The sequence below is a fragment of the Erigeron canadensis genome, chromosome 7 (genome assembly GCF_010389155.1).
Source record: "Erigeron canadensis isolate Cc75 chromosome 7, C_canadensis_v1, whole genome shotgun sequence".
Lineage (NCBI taxonomy): Eukaryota > Viridiplantae > Streptophyta > Magnoliopsida > Asterales > Asteraceae > Erigeron > Erigeron canadensis.
The window spans coordinates 37,764,275-37,773,140 of NC_057767.1; positions in this window are offsets into that span (position 1 = coordinate 37,764,275).

Sequence of the window (8,866 nt, forward strand, 5' to 3'; positions counted from 1 at the left end):
ACCCACTGGATAGTGGTGATCTTTCCTGCATAATCCCTTCACCTTCTCTAATATTTTCCGTTCCATCTTGTCTTGAACTGGTTATACGCCTAGCCAAAAAGTATTGTGACTCAGATTAATATATATGAACAAAGTAACCATATATACATACGCAAACAATTTCCATATACATGCAATAACCAACTACACAAAACTACTAATAACGTACAACTATAAACTGAAAGTTTGATACATACAATTAATGTTTGATATTTGATTCAGAGGAGCGGGTTAAAAATGAAAAATTAAAGTACCAGGATTTGCGCTTGATTAGTAGTTCCTTGATACCCATGTGTAACACTCGAAAGAAGACACGAACGGGTCTTTCAGTCAGTTGCCCCTGATGATAACTATTATGGCCAGTAAGCATATTGTCATAAAGACTATGCAAATCAAGATTTGAATTCCCCAACCTATTTGGGAAACAAACAACATCGCACAAATGGCAGCAACAACTTTTGCTATACGTGGCCAGATTTCTGCACGTGCAATAGATCGTTCTTTAGTCTGAGCTTCTGACTTATCAAGGTCATTCACCAGGTCGGTGAGTACTTCTTGTAAAAGCTTGTCTCCGGATGTTCCAAGAGCTAAGAGTACCAGCAAGATCACAACAAGCCATTTCACATCGTACGGATTGAACATCAACAAAAGCATCAAGCCCTGTTAGAACAAAAGTATGTACATATATAATGGTCTAGCAGCTAGATCAACTTAAATAGGCAACACTTCAGCACAATTAACGTGACAGAGTATCACGTTAGTTTATATATGGCATATCATATACTGTATATTACAAGCATTATTAAGCAAATAATAAACATTATATAGTCTTCCTAACTGAAATGACATGTAACGAAGCAAGGCAAGGCAGTCACCAATCAGTGACAGCAACACCACCAGAACTAAGTGGCTAAATGGCTGCTACAGTATCATCCATCTATTCATCTTCCAACAACACAACTTATACATTCGACTTATCATGCATATAGTTGTCCGTTTCTACTTTATTAATTCCATCTGGTTTAATGTTTGAGTCAAAATGTTTAAGCATACTTAATCTGCCTTGTCAAACTTCTGATTTCATATATATTTCTCAATCTACCTTCTATATATATATAGTCATTCAACCAACAATTTGTGTTAATGGTGGTTTGTGATATTGTGTTTCCTTTATGGTTTGTAAAATAAAATCATTGGTGGACTGAAATGTAATTTAGGACCATATATATATGTTTTTTCTTTAACGGCCAAACTAAACAATTTATAGCCAGAACATCGTCCGGAGTAACCCAATGGCTTATAGCTAGCTATCGGCAGCTGGCTCAAACCAGTTCAATGAAGCCCATACCCGTTAGTCCCACGATCCAGAGAAAACCCATGAACCCGACTGCCCATAGACATGATGGTGATTCAATGATAAAACCCGGTATTTGCTCAGATTACCAGACCATCATATTTGAACACCTCGATGTTAATACTTCTATATATGAAGGTACATACAATTTGGGACCATGTTAAGATTTCTTTTTGTTACAATATACCTCCAATGGTTGATCCTTGTTTATAAATTAAAAATTCTTCGAAAAAAATCTTTTTCAAATAATGTATTCACAAATTAATACAGATTTCCAAATCTCCAAGTTTGTTAAAAAGTTTATTTAAGGTTTCCTTTTTTAAATATTTTCTACGTACTAACGAGGTTTACAGACACGGTCCTCTACTTTTGAATTGTTACAATAATTTTCCCCCGGTGATTGGGGTGTGCAACATGTGCGCGCACTTGTAGAGGGTTAAATTGTTTATTTAAATGTTGCTTTAAAACATTCTCTTTTTTAAAAATATTAGGTTAGTTTATGGACACTTGCATATATAGTGTCCCAAAAAAGCAACGTTATGATAATCAGTTTAAAGGGCAGGCGGCTAAGGGTACGTACAACAACATCATGCATGTGCAGGAGTTGAGTTAATGGTAGGCCATAGACTCGTTTAGTAAACGAGTTTAAACTATTTTTTTTTTAAGTGTATTCAAAATAAAATTACGTAATATTGTTTAAATCCTCATTGAAACTAAATTAGTAATTATAAACAATTAAAACTAAAAATTGAAGTCTTTTACATGAAATTAAATCCGCATGCATAATGGCCATTTTTTCAATATTGTACAAGGACTCCAAAATGATACCGTCCAGTCAATCGGTAATGATTTCGATCTCTTGATAGAATTAACGTATTGGACTGTATATAGTAAAATTGCATATTTAAATGTTCATATTGTATATGGTAATGGCAATGGTAATTAAATCCACATGCGAAAAAATATGATGGAAAAACACAAGTAGCTAGTTATATGTTACTTAATCGTAAATGATGATCCCTGATGCTAGCTAGCAGCATAGATATCTATATAAATATCTATACTATATTATAAAGCAGATTTTTCCTAAATTTTCAACATTGAACTTGAAATTTTCAATATTGATTTTAAGTACTTCCTCAAAATGTCTCTCATATGTATTCTATATTTATCTAAAATAACTATAATACTCTTTCTCTCTCCTCAAATTTCAACCAATCATCTTTTTTTTCTCTCCTCCATAAATCATTTATTCCTCCAATTTATTCAAAATCTTTTATCTCAAAAACCGTACATCGATAAATTATAAAAATTGTATGGGTGTTCTTAAAATTTCATGCTCTTTCATTAGAGATGTCATTCGATATACTTTCGACAAATTTTTAAATCCAAGGGCGGAGCCCGTACGGCTAAGGCATTTGACTATCATACTCTATGACATATAAACTCCTATAATCTATCATACTCTATGACCTAGGTATCACCCCACCATCTCACCGCCGCAACGCGTGGGTACTTGCTCTCGTAAATATTAAAACAATATGAATTCTAGTTTTTTAAAACCCTCTTTAATTTAAAACTATTTTTAAAATTTGTCACATAGGATTTTATCCTATGTGTCATTTCTAAAATTTTCCACAATATTTATTTATTTATGCAATAAAATATATTAAAGATATATTGGTATGTAAAAAATAAAATTATGAAATTAATAAAATTGATTTTGTTTCCTAAAAACCAACATTAGTTTCATATATAGATTACATAATTGTGTCGACACATCACACCATTGTCATATTTTTTTTAAAAGTTGGTTTTTGATTTCATCTTCAAATTCTTTTCAACTTTTAATATAAAAAGTAATTGGGTTGTTAAATTTTATGTGCTTTATACATCATTATATTTCTCAAAAAAATTTATATGCTTTAATGTATTATTATATATTAGTTCATGTTCATTTTTATTCTTTTTACGTAGGTTATTTTAAATAGCTGCACATCATGCGGGTAAAAAACCTAGTAGTATATATATATATATATATGTAGATAGTGAAGGGATCAAGTGAGAACCAACATGCATATATGGTGAGAACCGTGAGAATCATTGAAAAATCATCTCTAAGGACTTTGCCCTTAGAGTTAAGGGCTACGTCCGTACCGTAACAACTGTCACCATCTCTTGGATTGCCGTCCATCATCCATACCATTCTCATATGCGTCCGGTGACAACCCCTTTAGAACGGATGTAGGGCAACGCCCGTACCGTATCCATACGTTTTTTTAACACGTAACTCATATGATTTTTTTACAAAAAAATTTATTTATTTTTTTTTTTTGGAATGTGTTTTTGTTAAAAGAAAATAAAAAAAAAAAAGTTTCAAAAAATGAAAACTAAAAATTAAAAAAATAAAAAACCACACAAAAAAGAAGAAAGAGGAAGAGAAACTAGTGATATTCACGGTTCTCTCCATATTTGTGATTCCCACATTAACCCTACCATATATATATATATATATATCTTATATTAATAAAACAAAATTGTTTTCAAAAACTATTTTTAGAAAAAGAATGACATGACAAACCCTCATATTTTGCTAGCACAATATTTAAATAGATATGACATCATAATCTTTGTATTTTTATTTTCTTATTGTTTTTTTTACCTTAAACATGTTTACTTCATATAGCTATCTTAAACTTTCATTCATTTTTCTATTCTCGTATAAATAATTCTTAAAACATATATACAATGATAAATGAATAGTCATCAACATTAACATTAAACCTTTTTTTAAATTTTGAACTTTTCAACTTTTTTCTTCTAATAGTGATCTGAACGGAAATTGTCTGGGTCATATAACCGATTTAACTTCAAAAACCCGGGTTGAACCCGGGTTTAATTAGCTAGTATATATATATGAATCTATGGTTTTAGATGTCATCCATACGGGATCGGTCTCCTGGACAACATATGTACGTACTGTTAATTAATGCATTACTAGGTGGTTCAAAAGCTAATAACACTTCGCTAGCTAGTTAGCTAGCTAGAAGAGATCGAGATGATGATAGAAAATGCTTACTCCAATATACGCGGTGTTGGAAAACAAGATAGTGTAGAATCTTCCAACGTACGAGTCAGCTGCACTGGCCATGAGTACCACCAAAACGGATGATAATGAACCATGGATGTTCGACATGATTGAAGACACCACTAAATCCTCTCCATGGTCTGTAAAATACCATGCTAGTACATTTATAATTGCATAGTTTGTCAAAGCACGACTAAAGGCTAAAACTGCATAGATCAAAACACACGTACATAAATTAATTTATCGAATATGCACAAAAGGGAAGATTATATACAGTATATATATATATCAGCTTGTTAATTTGATGATTCTAGCTAGCTAAGAGAATTACCAACAGCGAAGAGAAGACGATGCTTATATATGAAATAGTATTCCTTCTGGCGACGATAATATTCTTTAAGGCGACGAATAAGATTGTGAATGAAAGAATTCAAGCATGGTAGCCACACCGATGTAGAAATAATGACCATTGTATTGATAGATTTTGATCAAGTAATTAATAGCTTGCTTAATTATTTCTTTGTCTAATCTTTATTAATAGCTTTGTTAATAGGCTCTAGCAAGTATTTAACTTGTAAGGAATTTCTATGGTAATCACAGTTCTAAAAGCAAACATCGATCACTTAATCTTATAGTCAAGGTCAATGTTTAATTAATTAAAGTTATGTGCTGGTCCGCCTGGTTTACTACCAATTGAACATACTCAACTTGGATATGTGAATGGTTTTAATGTATGCATGGTATCTATTTTTCACATGCTATTTTCTTAAATTTATATTTGTTATTCAAATTGAAATATTTAACAAGTTTTCGATTTTTCCCTCCGTTCCATTTTAAATATATTAATTATTTTAAATGTTAAAGTACTTTTTTTCCTTTCAATTTAACCATACATATTTTTATTTATATTAAATATTAATTAATTGATAAAATTTATATCAATAAAAGCTAAATTTATTCATATAGTTTATATCAAGTGTTATAGTATACAAATAAAAGTTTTTACGATCAAAGTCGAACGAAAATACTTTGAAAATTAAAATAAAATATTTATAATGAGACGAAAAGTACATATTAAGTAGGATGTCAAAACCTAAACAAGATCACTTTTTAAACAAAAAGGCCGGGTTAAACTTTTTGGTTTTATAATGAGACGAAAATTGTATATATTCTCCATTCGTTGAACCAAAAATACCCACCACCCTAAAATTTTTGGTTTTAATTTGGTATTAATTATTGCCATTTAAAAATGGTGGATAGATACAAAAATTTACTCTCCAAATTTTCATATTTTTACAGCTTCATTTATTAAAGGTGCCTGGGGAATTTGTAATCTAACCAATCTTTTTTAATAATCAAAATTATATATATAGTGCCGGTAGAGCAGTGAGAAAAAAATCAAGTATCAATTTTGATCTTAGCCATTCAAATTCATCCCCAATTAATCTAGACCATCTAAACTCAAAGTCAAATCTTGGATGTAAAAGTCAACGTGCTAGTAATAAAATCCGTCCAGCCTTTTAGTTTGTAGTACAACCTTTTAGTTTTTCAAATTCAAATTCATATTTATAAGATTTAATGTGAAATTGGTACATTTTGTAATAAAAAGTTGTCGTGAACACTATTACCATATTTATCCATGTTTTTATTTTCTAAATTTTTTAATTAGTTGTATATATATAATTTACACCTCATATTGCCTAAATTAGTGTCTTCTACACAAGGTTGTAGAAGTCGCTAATCGTTCCCAGGTCGGTTGACAAGTGAGTTAGGAGTACTCGGGTGTATGCGGTGAGTACTCGGGGTCAAAGTGGCCAATTCGGGGAGTACTCGGAGTAATCAGCCTACTCAACACCCTACCTTGTAGCGAGTACTCAGAGAGTATTCGGCTCTACTCGGTGAGTTTTACAACAGTGCTTCTACACTATTATATATATATATAGCACAAACATTTTACTTTCATTGTACACATGTAACACATCACAATTCCAAGCAACAAGATGAATCAAGTAATATTTTTCCTCCATGTTTTCTTAGTTTATATATAGATAGATGTTATTAGTTATGTCATATATATATATATATATATTTGTGTATTTCTCTTTCACTTTACATTTGTATATTATATATATATATGTATTGTTGGTAGAGCATATAGAAAAAAATAAAAAATATATATACTTTTAATCTTAGCCATTAAAATTCATTAGCAAAACAACCATGGCCCTTCAAACTAAAAGTCAATGTGTCGAAGATATAAAAGTCAACCATATGAGCCCGCTAAGCAAATTGATTCCTACTCCTACGAAATTTATATTTTGTAATCTTGGTAACTATTTTAGACATGATACTTTCTTTCAAATGACTTAGCCGTCCCGTAACAGAAATGTTAAAAAAAAAAATGAGTAAATTGATACTTACCTGTTTTGATTGGTATATGAGTTTAGGTTCAATAATAAACATTTCACCTATAAAAAGCCTTCATAAATGGTCGTTGTTTTTCCAATCTTTATAACAAATATATAATGCAACATGCCTACAAATTAAATCAAAGCCAAAAGCATTATAAATCGACAATTCATTATTTTCTTTTTCCTTTTTCTACTTTCTGCTTCTTCTTTGGTTACAGGTGTCAATGACGATATCTTAATCCAAAACTTGGAATGAGATGGAAACAAATATCGCCACCAGCAAAATTGCAATGTCGTCAGGCACAAGTTTAGCAAAGTGTACGTCTCGAGAGGCTTTCAGATTCTTGATCTTTAACGCTAACATACGCGACATAATACAGACAAACAAGAGGCTTTCAGTGATTGGAGATAGGTCCCAGATTCATGCAAGTTTGTGTAGGGTTCGGATTCTACGTATGTGATGGATGATATAGCTTGGTGATATAATGGCATTGTTACCAATTTTAATAACGATCCGAAATATACTAGCATTGTTGAGTTGTTGTAATAGAAATAAATAAACTGTTTCATTTTGTGGTAATGTTTTTATACCTTGATTGGTTTCTACTTATTAATGTTTCAAAAATTACGTGTTATGTAATAGTACTTTTTTATTTTCAATAACTATGTCTTCAATACGATGTTTAATTTTGACCCGATGTATTTAAAGTAAAATTTGCTAATCGAATGGTAACACATTTGTTGTAGTTTATTCACTTTCTTTCAATTCGAATTCATTCCATGTACTACACATAGTTAGATAATGGGTTTGGGCTAACGGACTTGAGTTGTCAGGTTGAAAATACCCAATCCAAACCGGCTAGATATCAAAGTCAACTTGAAAATTAAAACCCAAACCTGTCAACCCAACCACCAATTTGAAAGAAATCAAGTTGGCAATTTAAATAAGTTGGCGGGTTGATTTCAGGGTTAGTAGGTTGAAAGGTTGACGCACTAAATGAATTGATGGGTTGTTAGTTTGACATGTTAAATGGGTTGGTGGGTTGATTTGAGGTCATACGGGTTGATGGGTTGACGAGCTGATTTCACGTCAAATAGATTGTGGGTTGTCGGGTCAAATATGTTGGAGAGTCGACATATTAATAAAAGTTATATAAATATAAATATTTCCGGGTTGAGGGATATCTTTTACCCAAAAAAGTCGATTCGACCTTAACCCACAAAAATAAAGTTGGCGGGTTACCAGGTGTAGATTTCACAACCCTAACCCATTTTTCCCAGTCGGTTTCAAGTCGAATTTTGGATAAAGTCGAATATTGGCAGGTCTAATAAATAATAAGTCGACTATATTTTTCAACATTAGGCTCGATTTCATACTCAAATTCGGAAATGAAAGAAGTCTACCGAAAGCCTTGATACTTGTCTTATCAATCACAATGATAGCTTCAATAGTTCACTTAAAATTTTATTTATTTTTTGGTTAAATGCTTTTAAGTTTAATTGATAACCCGGTCAACGACCGGGTATTAATCTAGTTAATCTTTAATGGTCAATCTAACGATTATCATTTTTACATGAATTATTAATTCATAATTTTCTATTTTAAAAAAAAAATGCTAAATACAGCCCTTAGGGTTGTATTTAACGTGCATAAAAAAACTTGTACCTTCTATATTAAAAGTCCGCCCCCTGATTTTCATGGTAAATGTACAAACAATTTATGCACCTTAAACACAGCCCTAAGGGTTGTATTTAGCAAACCCCTAAAAAAAAATTGAGTTCATTTATAAATTATATTCCTTATACACACGTAGCAAACATTTTTTTTTTTTGAAAGCTGTGGATCATTTGCTCGCAACAGGTGATCTAGCATACGTTGTCTTAACCGGGTCCGCGCTAGAGAGCCCCCTCATCCTCAATACCTAGTAGGAGGAGAAACTCCTAACTAAACCGCCTAAAGGCACGATATTTAAT